We start from the raw sequence: 13,387 nt of genomic DNA, 5'->3' as shown, positions 1-13,387 counted from the left end.
TCCGTAGGCCACAAAGGAGATTTGCCGGGTTCTAATGGGAGTGGAAAAATTTGGGCGGCTTTTCCGATGCCCTTCGCCCCTGTCCACCCAGCAGTGAATGGGTACCAGGTATTAATCGGGGGTCGTGTCCCGTCTCCTGGTATCTGTTCTCCTCCTATAATTCCTTCCCCTTCTGTCTCTCTCCAGCATATGACCACAGATGTTGCGCCGACTAAATGAAACTTTCCAACTTTTCCCCTTCTGACCATGAGTATTATTGACGACACAAGATATTCAGGGGTACAAGGGAAGCGTATGTGTGTGAAAGTTTGTATGCCCATTAAGCGTATGTCAGTGTTTGAAGTATTGGTAGCCCTTCAGTATGATTCGTTGTGTATTACGGAGACTTCACTGGCATTGTATAGCTGAGTGAGTGATGGTGTGAACAGGGAGGGAGGGTTTGATTTGGAGTGTGTGTGAGCAGGTGAAGGGAAGACAGAGGATGAGGGGGAGAGATGAGACTGAGAGAGACGTGAGGCAGTTTGATCTGAAGGAAGAGGATACAGAAAACAGAATCCACTTGTTACAACATATGAGAGCATCTGACCCCACTAGGAATGTAGGCAAGGAAGAAAAAGTATGCTAGCTGGTCATGTACTGGTAAACCTTCAGTATGAGCCTTCGTATTAGTGTATTATCATTTGTATCCCTGGTTATGGAGACTTATTATGACCAAGTGGGACTGGCTGGGATGGGCGTTGTCTAGTGAAGAGGAACAATGATTTTCAAAGCCCAGGAGTTAAGGAAAGGGAGGTGTGTAGTGTAACCTTTCCCAGTGTTTTTATTGACCAAGTGGGACTGGCTGGAATGGGCGTTGTCTAGTGAAGAGGAACAATGATTTTCAAAGCCCAAAAGTAAAGGAAAGGGAGATGTCTAGAGTCCCCTTCAGCAGTGTTATAATTTTCAAAGCCCAGGAGTTAAGGATAGGGAGGTGTGTAGAGTCACCTTTCCCAGTGTTTTTATTGACTAAGCGTGACTGGCTGGGATGGGAAATGAATAGTGAAGAGGAACAATGATTTACAGAGCCCAAGAGTAAAGGGGAGATAGACAAGTGATCCCTTTACCAGACGTCCCCAGCCAGCCAGTCATCCAGTGTTTTAATTGACCAAGTGTGACTGATGGCAATGGGGGTTGACTAGTGAATAGGAACAATGATTTACAGACCCCAAGAGTACTGTTAGGGAGATACACATTGTTCCCTTTACCAGACGTCCCCAGCCAGCCAGCCGCAGTGTTTTGTGGCCCAGACATGGAGTGGAGTACAGTTTCCCCTCAGCGTTCCTCCGTGTGTCTGTCTGGCTGCAGTGAAGTGCCTGCATTTGTATATAGATAGAATGTGAGGTTCAGGGAAGGGGAGAAGGTTTAGCAGCGACATAACAGTTGATAGATAGGTCAGACTGCGGTTCAGGGAGGAGGAGGAAGAAGAGGAGGTAGAGCAGCAATATAATAAGACTTTCTTTTAACAAATTGACCATGTTTTAAGCCACCTTTGTCATGTTCTTTGGTGACATTATTTCTGCATACATGACCTGACTTACGAGAGATCAAACAAGCGATATAATGACACTTTCCTTAATAAATAGGAGGTGTTTTAAGCCTCTCGTTGCATTGTACCAGCCTTCAAAGTCATGTTTTGTGGTGGTTATCTATGCATATATGACCTCACTGTTACAAGAGATCAAACAAGCGATATAATGACACTTTCCTTAATAAATAGGCGGTGTTTTAAGCCCCTCGTTGCATTGTACCAGCCTTCAAAGTCATGTTCTGTGGTGGTTATCTATGCATACATGACCTGACTGTTACAAGAGATCAAACAAGCGATATAATGACACTTTCCTTACTAAATAGGCCGTGTTTTAACCCTCTCCTTGCATTGTACGAGCCTTCAAAGTCATGTTCTGTGGTGGCTATCTCTCCATACATGACCTGACTGTTACAATGTGCAGACTGGAAGAAGATCAAGCAATCGATATAATGACACTTTCCTTACTAAATAGGCAGTGTTTTAACCCTCTCCTTGCATTGTACGAGCCTTCAAAGTCATGTTCTGTGGTGGCTATCTCTCCATACATGACCTGGCTGTTACAATGTGCAGACTGGGGGAAGATCAAACAAGCGATATAATGACACTTTCCTTACTAAATAGGCCATGTTTTAAGCCTCTCCTTGCATTGTACCAGCCTCCAGTTATGCTCTATGGTGAAGTGTTCTCTGCGTATACGACCTGACTGTTACAATGCGCAGACTATACCAAGATCAAACACATGTGAGAGGTTCCTCGGCTCTCGAACAAATTTACATGTTTAGTGATAATTTTCCGTACAGCTTTGTTTTATTTATGATTTTTATTGGTGGTAAAGCGCGTGTCTTGTTCTCTCTTGCTTCACTCTATCATTTCGCTCCCTAACCTCCTGCCTCTTGCTTGCCTTCCATTCTCAACTCCCTTAATTCTTACCCAAAACCACATCGTCACCACCCACACACCCGTCATCCAGTAACAAGGGGGAAATATTTGATCGTAGGGTACATGAACACATATCCCAATCATATCTACCTTCCCTCCCTCTCTCCCGTCCCTCTCTCCCTCCCTCCCTCCCCATGTCATCTAGCTAAACCACTGCCAACTAGAGGTATAGACCCATACGCATATCATCAGTGACTTGGACTTGGAGGTGAGCTGTAGAGTGTTTGATACAGCGAGGCTTGAAGGAGAGATGGGGTCAGATCCTTGTGCTGTCCGTCGGCTAACAGAGAAAATGTAGGAGTCTTTATTTGCTGGGGACTTTTATATATATGTACAGTTGTGGATTGAAATACTGATCCTCATATGACTTGCTGTATGTTCAAAATAGAGGTGGATTGATACTTTTATGATCATCTATTTGACAACCCATTTTTTTGCAACCATATCAATCCATACATTCATCCATACAACCACACACCCGACATTTCCGTAAGCTTCTACTACTACTACTACTTCTATGCGTATATATATTTTTTACAGGTAGGCATAGGTAGGTAGTGAGCTATGTGTGTGCTTGTGTATTAGTTTTTATAAGTATGGTGTAAGGCGAGGGGAGGATTCTTCTACGTATGCAAGGTGGGGGCGGTCGCTCGTAGGAACACACTGCAGAGTACACGGAGGTCTTGTTAATAAAGTTTCCCAATGACCAGTGTTGCGGAGAGTGTGTTGCCAGAGTCCCCCATATCAGAAGCAACACAGGACAGCAGGCAACACACACAGACACACACACACACATCAGCTCAAGCCACGCACAAAGTCTCCGCTCACTGCCACACAAGGCGGAGAAAGGCATTATTTGGGCATGTGGATTGGTGTGTGTGTGTGTGTGTGTGTGTGTGTGTGTGTGTGTGTGTGTGAATTCCCGTGTTTCTTGTTTCATTGATCGTCTCCTCCTTTGCTTTTGGAAATGAAAATTATGTATGCAATGGAAAATTATGCACAAAAAATGCTGGTTATTTTTGCAAGGAAAAGGAAAGTGAGGTGAAGATATTTGACCAAGAGCGAACCGAGAGTGAAAAGCGTTCCAACCCTGAATAGAAAGAAAGTGAAAAGCAAGACAGTGAAGAGGAAAGTGAGAAGGAAATGGAAACCTCTGCACATTATAGGTAAAGATTTTTGACCGACAGTGAAAAGCGTTCCTACCCTGAATAGAAAGAAAGTGAAAAGCATAGACAGTGAGGAGGAAAATGGGAAGGAAATGGAAAGCTCTGCACAATATAGGTATCTGCAGGAGGAGTCAAAATGAAGGAAGAATATTCTGTAGGTCAGTCAGTTTGCCAATTGAAATCCCATATCAATATAATACAGGACAATAAGGTGTTAGAACTGCCGAGGTGGTCATAATTATTTTTCTGAAGGGGTTTTTATTATTTTATTTTATTTTATTTTTTTACAGCAGAGGAGTCAGTTCAAGGGCATAAAAAAAAGGAAACAAATATGAAAAAAAAGCCCGCGACTCACTGCTCCAAAAAAGAGTTAGAGGAGTGGCTGAAAGATAGGTCAGTCTCGGGAGCAGAGGTGTCCTGGTAATAAGGATGATAAGGTGTTTGAACTGCCGAGGTGATGTCATAACTATTTTTCTGAAGGGATTTTTATTTATTTTTATTTTATTTTATTTTTTTACAGCAGAGGAGTCAGTTCAAGGGCATAAAAAAAAGGAAACAAATATGAAAAAAAAGCCCGCTACTCACCGCTCCAAAAAAGAGTTAGAGGAGTGGCCGAAAGATAGGTCAGTCTCGGGAGCAGAGGTGTCCTGGTAATAAGGATGATAAGGTGTTTGAACTGCCGAGGTGATGTCGTAATTATTTTTCTGAAGGGAGTGCAAGTGATGTTGGATTACTGTGATACCTGTAGATATTTTTGTGAAGAAGAAGGCACATTGGAAGGGAACATATACATACTACATACAGGATGGCCCAAAAAGTCCCACACCATAGGGGAATATGACTTCTAATCAATTATATATGGCTATGGTGCAGGACTTTTGGGCCACCCTGTAGTTTGCTGTCATTATTTTTTGTGTATTCATGTGTCAAGTGGAAGGAAGTAATCATCCAACTTCGCTCGCCATAAAGGGGCTATTACACTGGGCATATTTTCCGTGGATCTTCAGTCAAACCACGATTTCCGCCAGCGTGGTTCTCATTTCTTTCTTGTTATTGCTGATGATGATGATGGTGAGTAATACCGTCATCCTTCAGTGAAATCTACCGTAGCTTTGAAAGATCGTGGACACGTCGGAGAACCACGGAAATATGAGAACCACGCCAGCGGATATCGTGGTTTGACTGAAGATCCACGGAAAATTTGCCTGGTGTAATAGCCCCTTAACACAGTGAAGGAAAGACGTCTCAAGTGGTTATAGTAGTTTGTGATGAGTACTTTTTGAATGGTGATGTGCGGAGTGGAAATTGTCTTGCGTCGGAACCTCCGAGAGAAATGCAGAGATACTGTCTGAAGTGAATACAGATAAACGTTATTATTTATTATTTTTTTATCTAGTGTTGCGAGTGTGTCAAGTGGAAACAAGATCAGGAAGTGAGGGAGTGAAGATGTGTTAGTACTATGTGAAGGATGGGCTATTTTTGTGGAGGGAATTTGAGGGATGTGAAAAAAAGAAGTAGTGTAATTATTTTTTGTTATTTTTTTATCTGGGAGTGTGTCAAGTGGAAACAAGATAAGGAAGTGAGGGAAGATGTGTTAGTATGTGGAGAGTGGACTGTTTTTGTGGAGGGAATTTGAGAGATTTAAAGAAACGAAGCAGTGTAATTATTTTTTGTTATTTTTTTATCTGGTGCTGCGAGTGTGTCAAGTGGAAATAAGATAAGGAAGTGAGGGAAGATGTGTCAGTATGTGGAGGGTGGAGTGTTTTTGTGGAGGGAATTTGAAGAATGTGAAAAAAGGAAGCAGTGTGATTAGGTATTTTTGATAAGAAACTGAAATAACAAGGATTTTTTTTTTTTTTTTTTTTTTTTTTTTAGTGTGGAAAAACACCAACGCCATCTTCCAAAAAACTATATATATGTAAAGAAAGAAAAATGTTTGAAGTTATTATAGTTTCCCATGATAATATATTTTTTTTTTTCATAGTGGAAAAATACCAATGCCATCTTCCAAAAAACTATTTATATGTGAAGAAAGAAAAATGTTTCAAGATATTATAGTTTCCCATGATAATATATTTTTTTTTCATAGTGGAAAAATACCAATGCCATCTTCCAGAAAACTATATATATGTGAAGAAAGGAAAATGTTTGAAGTTATTATATAGTTTCCCACGATAATATTTTTGTGAGAAAACAAAGTAATATAATTATTTTTGATAAGGAAATGAAAGAATGAAATGTTTTCTTATATACAGTGTGATAAAAACAACAATGCCACTCCAGAAAACTATACAGAACAAAATCTAATGTTAATATAGTTTACCATGATAATATTTAAGAGGTGGAGGCCTTGAAAAGTGAAGTAATCCTGCAGAACACTGTGTTGCCTGCTCGGACTGATCTGATAAAAGGGCTATTACACCGGGCAAATTTTCCGTGGATCTTCAGTCAAACCACGATTTCCGCTGGCGTGGTTCTCATATTTCCGTGGTTTTCTGACGTGTCCACGATCTTCCAAAGCTACGGTAGATTTCACTGAAGGACGACGGTATTACTCATCATCTTCATCAGCAGCAATAACAACAAACAATTGAGAACCACGCCAGCGGAAATCATGGTTTGACTGAAGATCCACGGAAAATATGCCCAGTGTAATTGCCCCTGAACACTGAACGCTGAGCCGTGGTGGTGAGGTTTGCCGGTGCGTGTGTGAAGGGAGTGCTCGGGGTGTGACGTTATGATGCAGAAAGTGTCTCCTTCGTTTTAGGTTATGGTTAAGAAGAGTGTGACACGGACGCTGTAACTGCCAAGCAAGCCTTTCATTGTACACATTTTGTTAGTTGATTTTTTTACATCGCATTATTTTCTGCCTTCTCTAAGCAGATACATGGAACATACATTGAGGTGTGTTAGAGTAATGGATCCAGGCAGGGCAGGGAAAGGTTACCTGGGAGACACATCCCTGAAATATTAATTAAAAAGTAATGTTTGGGACTGATAACTAAGGGCCTTGATAACTTGTGCTGCCTCATTTACTGTAAAAAAATGAAGACTCCTGTTCAATTAGGTTTAAGAGGTTGTGGGTGGTCCACTATGACTCCTCTCCCCCCTCCACTTTCACCTCCTTCCTCTTACTCCTTCTCCTTCCCCTTCCCTTCCTTCCACCCCTCATTTCTCTATCTCACTTCCTCTCTATTTTCTTTCTCCTTTCCATCACCCTTTCCCTTAGTTATCTTCATTTCTTTCTCCTCTCTTATCTCCATTTCCTCCCTTTATCTTACCCTTTTCTGTTCTTAACTTTTCCTTTATTTCTCAACCTTTATTTCACAGTTTGACACAGGAGGTTTGTAAGACCCCAAACCAAACTATGAATATTTCTTGTATAGTGTTTTGCATTCATACAGTAATTGGTTAGAAATTTGAGGAAACTAAGTCTGAAGTGAATATCGTTATGTGTCATTTTTTATGGTGATGGAGGTGTGTCAAGTTGAAGTGAGATAAAGGAAGGAGAGAATGACGATATATGTTATTCTCTGCAAGGTGAAGTGCTGTTATTGTGAAGGGAATATCGTTTGAATAGGTTGTTGGTGCCGCAAACCCCAAGATGTAGAGATGAAGGGAAAGGGAAAGTTGGATGACAATCTGGCAACGCTGAGTGGAAGTAAGATAAAAGGAGAGAATGAAGATATATGTTATTCTCTGCAAGGTGAAGTGCTGTTATTGTGAAGGGAATATCGTTTGAGTAGGTTGTTGGTGGCACATACCCCAAGATGTAGAGATGAAGGTGAAGGGAAAGTTAGGCCATTTTCTATAGCTGTACATGATGAAGAGGGTAGATCACACACTGTACAGAAAGATAAACAACAAACACCCAAGAAAAAAATACAAGAAAGTTCTAATAATTAACAACTTCACAAATCATTAATATTCAGAGGTAACGCAGTGTGAAGATCATCCAACACAAACTTAGGAGGACACCGTGGAAAGGTCAACATTACCTCAATAACATGACCTTTTTTATCGGACTCTAGCGGGGATGACGTTAACACCTAGAGGAGGGGTTGTGAGGCCTTGTTAGAAGTGGCTCGGGAGAATGACATATATACCTCATCATTTTGAGATTGTTTTCTATCTTTTTATTCTGCTGGTGCTGTGTGTGTGGAGAGGGAACATTAGGGTATCTATTAGGGCATGTCAGGGCTGGGTATGGGTGAAAATAATTGTATGGATTAAGAAAAATTGTAAAATGAGCTGCTGATATCAAAGGGTCGTGTGGGTTGGTGGAGAGGGATCATTAGCATATCTATTAGGGCATGTCAGGGCTGGGTATGGGTGGAAATAAGGGTATGGATTAAGAAAAGTGTAAAACAAACTGCTGATATCAAGGGCTCTATAAAGAAAAGAAAATTAATTGAAGTCTATTGATGGAAAATTCAAGGTTAAGAAAAGAAAGGAAAATTTAATTGGTGAAATGTATGGGTGGAAAATTTATAGTTGAGAAAGGGAAGGGAAAGTTTGCTGGAAAATATGCAGTGATGTGAAAAGTATCGATGTATTATTATTATTATTATTATTATTATTATTATTATTATTATTATTATTATTATTATTGTTATTATTATTATTATTATTTTGTTAGCGTTTCCTTATAAAATAACGGAAATAACAACACTACATCAATTCTTTTCTGGATCCATAATTGACACACACCTTAGGAGATTGTGTATCCATGTATCTGTCTGTCTGTCTGTCTCGTTAAGTCTGTTGGTCTGTGGTGACTGTCTGTTATCTCCCTGCCTGGTGGTGAACAGAAAGCATCAGACTCATCTGCAGAACTCCCATCAGGTGCACACACACACACACACACACACACACACACAAGCTAAGTAAGGTGATATGACAAAAAAGAAATGAAAAAATGAATCTTAGCAAACAGAGACATTGTGTGAAAGTAGAAATTGAGACTTAGTTGCATAAGGACATGTTGATCTATTTTGAACTCTATATATATGTAAATACTAAGAGGTAAACACACACACACACACACCTGACTGCAAAGCCCAATCACTCATCAAAAGAAGCCGCATTTAACTTAATCCAAAGACTTGCAAATATCGCTCCAGTGATGCAACTTGTTTGTAGATCAATCATTTGTATTTCCTCATGTACTTTAACTAAATAAATATTTTATATAGCCGCCCTGTTTGACTGACCGGGCTGTTTGACTGGGTGGGGAGGAGGAGGGGTGGGGGGGGGCTGTTGTTGAGGTGCTTAGTGGATGTTTGTCTGTTTTATTCTGTTTTTATGTTTTTGTTTATTTGTTTTCTGTTTTTCTATCTTTATTTCTTCATTTTCTTATTTCTATCTTTTTGTTTCTTTGTTTATTCATTTTCTTATTTTCTATCTTTGTTTCTTTGTTTTCTGTTTTTCTATGTTTTTTTATTTATTTCTTCCTTTTCTGTTTTCCTATCTTTGTTTTTGTTTATTTCTTTATTTTTCTGTTTTTCCTGTTTTCTGTATATTTTTGTAATTTTTTGATCAGTATCCATCTGTCTGTCTTGTCTGTCTATTCTTCCCTTTATTTTTCCTCTGTCTGTCTATCTATCTAATGCATAATGGGTAGAAGAGGAAAAGATATAGGAAAAAAAAGAGGAATCAATAAGAAGTAAATAAAATGTGCAGTAAAGTAAGCCGTTGAAAAGGCGGAATACACACCAACAACTGTAAACATTGGCGGCAATCCGAGTGTTGACGTTTGTAGTGAATCAGGGCAGGAATTACTCCACGTCAGCCTCTAATTCCCCGGCTCACGGTGATTGTACAGCCGCCAGAGAGGGTGAGTGCACCAATTAACCTTCCTTTGAGACTTTGTTATGTACTATAATTATAATGGCGGGTTGGCTTATTTGGGGAATTGGAAAATGTGAGGCTGTCTGTTTACTTTCTGCCCTAGGGAGGGAAATGGAACTTGTCGGCATTTGTTTCTATATCTCACTCTCCGTTATTGTTTATTTGATCGGTTTGCCCCCAATACACGCCACAGGCAATTTTAGTCCTGTCATGAGGTAGCTGGGATGAGAAGGCGGCCTGCAGGGAGGGAGGGAGGGATCCCCGGGCTTAGCGTCGTAAGGTGGGCGAGGCGACGCGCCCCCTGGCGTATGCCCCCATAGATTGATTGATTGACGCTGATACGGCCCAACATTGTACACCAAACCAGTTGATTTAAGGTCCTAATGCTTGTTTTCTTCCTCTATCGTCCTTGTGCTGCACGAGGATGAACGGCGGGGCGGAGAAAAGGTGTGGAAAGGAAGGAGGCCAATGGAAAATAGATTAACTAACGGGAAGCATACGCCAGGGGGCGCGTCGCTTCACTCACCCGCCACCTCCACCCACGTTGTCCCCTCCGAGCGATCCCCCACGCGGTCACCCTTCACATTTGGCAGGATCGATCAATTTTTCACCACCATGAGTTACGTGGGCGTCCCCTTGGTCCCTTCCACGCAGGGTTGTCTCATTCATAAACAACTCTACGAGCAGGATCGACGTTCGGGAGGCGCGCCACGTGCCCATATAGCCGGAGTTTGCGTTCACGGACTAAGCTGTGGCTGGTAACAGGCTTCACTTCAATTTCAGGAAGTAGTCGCTGGTTCGACACGAAGTCATTCCAGCGATGCCCCATGATCCTGCGAAGGTACTTGGTACAAAAGGCATCGACACGCCTTTTCAAGTCAGTGTCCACGTCTCACAGCAATATGGTAAGACAGGGAGCACAAGCGACTTATCTAAATCTTTGTCCGCCTGCATAGATACCGACAACGCCATATAGGTACTCGTGCTGAGCGAGTCCATAACACCGTGGGCCAGTCCGATCCGTCGAGTGACTTTCTGGCAAGGAAAGAAAAAAAAAAAATAGACAGAATGGGGCGACTTAAATGCTCTGACAAAATCAATCCTAACTATCACAAAAGCTGCCTCATTATAGTCCTTCCCATGAGCTATTTTTAAAACACGCTCTCCGAAGATTTTTGACCGCAAGAGTAAAAGGGAGAGGTAAAAACATGCATTCCATTATAGTGAACGTTACTTGAGGTTTTCTTTAGTCTTCGTTCAAACATCGATTTCCCGTTTTTTCTTTTCTTTTTTCTCAATATTTTTTGTGAGTTCTACTTAACCGGCGAATGTGTTTATTTATATTTTACTCCATTACTTCGTGTTTTTTTTGTGTGTGTGTTGTACGAAAAAGATAATTGTATGTTCATTTATCTTTCTGTGTTTGTATTTTATTTAATTTTCTCTAATTATATAACGTGTGAAGCTGACGTGAGAAGAATGAGTCCCTCTCTCTCTCTCTCTCTCTCTCTCTCTCTCTCTCTCTCTGTGTGTGTGTGTGACCTTGGCGTTTATGGGTCAAGGATGATGATAGGGAACGTTTTGGGGTTAAATGGAGAGGTGAGGAGGCACTTTTCTCTCTCTCTCTCTCTCTCTCTCTCTCTCTCTCTCTCTCTCTCTCTCTCCTGTTTATTTTTCTTCATTATTGTTGTTAGGAGATTAATATTCTTACGTATGCGCACTTAAGAGAGAGAGAGAGAGAGAGAGAGATTAACATTTTTCTTCTTTTTTTAATTTTTTTCTCTTATGGTCAGAACAAATAATGTTAAGTCACTGTGTGTGTGTGTGTGTGTGTGTGTGTGTGTGTGTGTGTGTTTAACTTCCATCCATTCATGTACACATCATTCATTCATTTTTTCCTCTCTCTCTCTCTCTCTCTCTCTCTCTCTCTCTCTCTCTCTCTCTCTCCACATACACACACTTTTTTTTTCCTAACAAAGAATTTCCGACCTCCTCCTCCTCCTCCTCCTCCTATTTTATCTCCCATTTCCCAATTTGTAACATCATCTCTCTCTCTCTCTCTCTCTCTCTCTCTCTCTCTCTCTCTCTCTCTCTCTCTCTCTCTCTCTCTTTTTCTCCTTCCCTTTTCCCTTCCTTCCCCTTCTTCCTTCCCTCTTCTTTCCTTTTCCTTCTTCACTTCTTCTTTCCCTCTTCTTGCCTCCCTTCATTTCTTTCCTTCTTCCCTCTCTTATCATCTTTCACTACCCTTCTTCTCCCCTTTTCTTTATCTTGCTCTCCCCTCTTTCCCTTCTTCCTTCCCACCCCTTTTCTTCTCTTCTCTTTCTTCCCTTCCCCCTTTTTCTTCCCCCTTTTCATTCCCTCCTCTTCCTTCTCTTCTGTTTACCTCTCTCCCCTTCTCTCCTTTCTCTTTTCCCTTCCTCCCTCTTTTTCTTCCCTCCCTCTTCTTTTCTCCCTTTTCTATTTTCCCTTTCTTGCATCCCTTCTTACTTCTCCCCTGTCTCCCTTCTCTTATCTCCCATCCTCCCTTCCTCCCCTTTTCTTCCTTCTCTCCCCTCTCTCCTTGCTTACGTCTTTTTCCTCTCTCCCTTTCTCTCCCCTCCTTTCCTCCATTGTTCCTCCCTCTCCCTTTTTTCTCCCTTCTTTTGTTCTTCTCTCCCTTCTCTTTCCTTTCTCTTATTTTTCCATTCTTACCTTGCATTCTTCTCTTCCCCTCCCCCTGCCGCCCTCCCCCACTTCCTATCTCCCTTCCTTCTTCCCTTTTCTTTCCTCTTCTTCCCTTCCTCCCCTTTTCTCTCTCCTTCTGCTCCCCCATCCTTATCTCTCCATTCTTTCTCTCCTCCCTTCCTTCGCCACTCCCTCCTCTTTCCCTCCTTCCCTCCCTTCCTCTCCCTCCTTCTTCCCTTCCTTAAGAATAGCCGAAAAAAAACGCGAATTCAACAGATAGACAACATTCCTACCTTTGTCGAGAGCCGTGTTGGATACTTGTATAATACCTGTGTGTGTTTTTGTATTGTTTTTGTTTTCTGTTGATGTTTGTTTGAAGTCCTTGTTTGTGTGTTTGTTTATTTGTTTGTTATACGTATTGTTCTTCTTTTTCTTTACATGTAATTATTTTTTTTGTTAGTGTGTGTGTGTGTGTGTGTGTGTGTGTGCGCCAAATGACCGATCTCATCACGGGGTTGGTGGTGGTGGTGATGGTGATGACATTAGTAGTGGTGAAGGTGGTGTTGTTGTTGGTGGTTATGTTGATATTGGTGGTGGTGATAATGGTGATGGTGGTGGTGGTGGTAGTGGTGGTCAAGGGAGTGGTGGTAGTGGTGGTGGTGGTGGTGGTGGTTGCAAGCCATGGGGGGCAAGAGGCTAGGCGGGGCAGGTTATGTGTGTGTGTGTGTGTGTGTGTGTGTGTGTGTGTGTGTGCAGCCTTATTGGGGTCTCGGGTCGGTGAACTGTGGCCCAGCCCTTCCCTTCCTCCCTCCCTCCCTTCCCTTCCCTTCCCTCCCCTCCCTCCTCTCCCTCCCTTCCTCTCTTCCCACCTGCCCTTTCCTTTCGGCCTTTCCTCCCTCCCTCCCTCACTACCCTTCCCTCCCTTCCTTGTCTCTCTTTCTCCTTCCCTCCCCTCCCCCCCTTCCCCTCCCTTCCCTCCCTTCCTCTCTTCCAACCTGCCCTTTCCTTTCGGCCTTTCCTCCCTCCCTCCCTCACTGCTCTTCCCTCCCTTCCTTGTCTCTCTTTCTCCTTCCTCCCCTCCCTCCTTCCCTCCCTTCCTCTCTTCCTGCCTGCCCTTTCCTTTCGGCCTTTCCTCCCTCCCTCCCTCACTACTCTTCCCTCCCTTCCTCCCTTCCTTGTCTCCCTTTCTCCCTCCCTCCCT

General features: G+C 42.2%; 2 long non-coding RNA genes across 2 annotated transcripts; one reads left to right on the top strand and one right to left on the bottom strand.

Moving 5' to 3' along the window:
• Positions 1-708: 708 nt before the first annotated feature.
• On the bottom strand, positions 709-2,266 carry LOC127000895 (uncharacterized). The gene is made up of 2 exons (XR_007754615.1): positions 2,118-2,266; positions 709-1,968 (listed from the first exon to the last, which is right to left on the bottom strand). It is a non-coding gene; the product is annotated as an uncharacterized LOC127000895 (long non-coding RNA).
• A 1,486-nt stretch (positions 2,267-3,752) lies between these two features.
• Positions 3,753-8,868, top strand: LOC127000893 (uncharacterized). The gene is made up of 2 exons (XR_007754614.1): positions 3,753-3,900; positions 4,127-8,868. It is a non-coding gene; the product is annotated as an uncharacterized LOC127000893 (long non-coding RNA).
• Positions 8,869-13,387: the final 4,519 nt, after the last annotated feature.

This window comes from Eriocheir sinensis, chromosome 19 (assembly GCF_024679095.1).
Source record: "Eriocheir sinensis breed Jianghai 21 chromosome 19, ASM2467909v1, whole genome shotgun sequence".
Lineage (NCBI taxonomy): Eukaryota > Metazoa > Arthropoda > Malacostraca > Decapoda > Varunidae > Eriocheir > Eriocheir sinensis.
The sequence above is the reverse complement of the archived record's forward strand: the minus strand, read 5'-3'. Positions and strand labels throughout refer to the sequence as shown.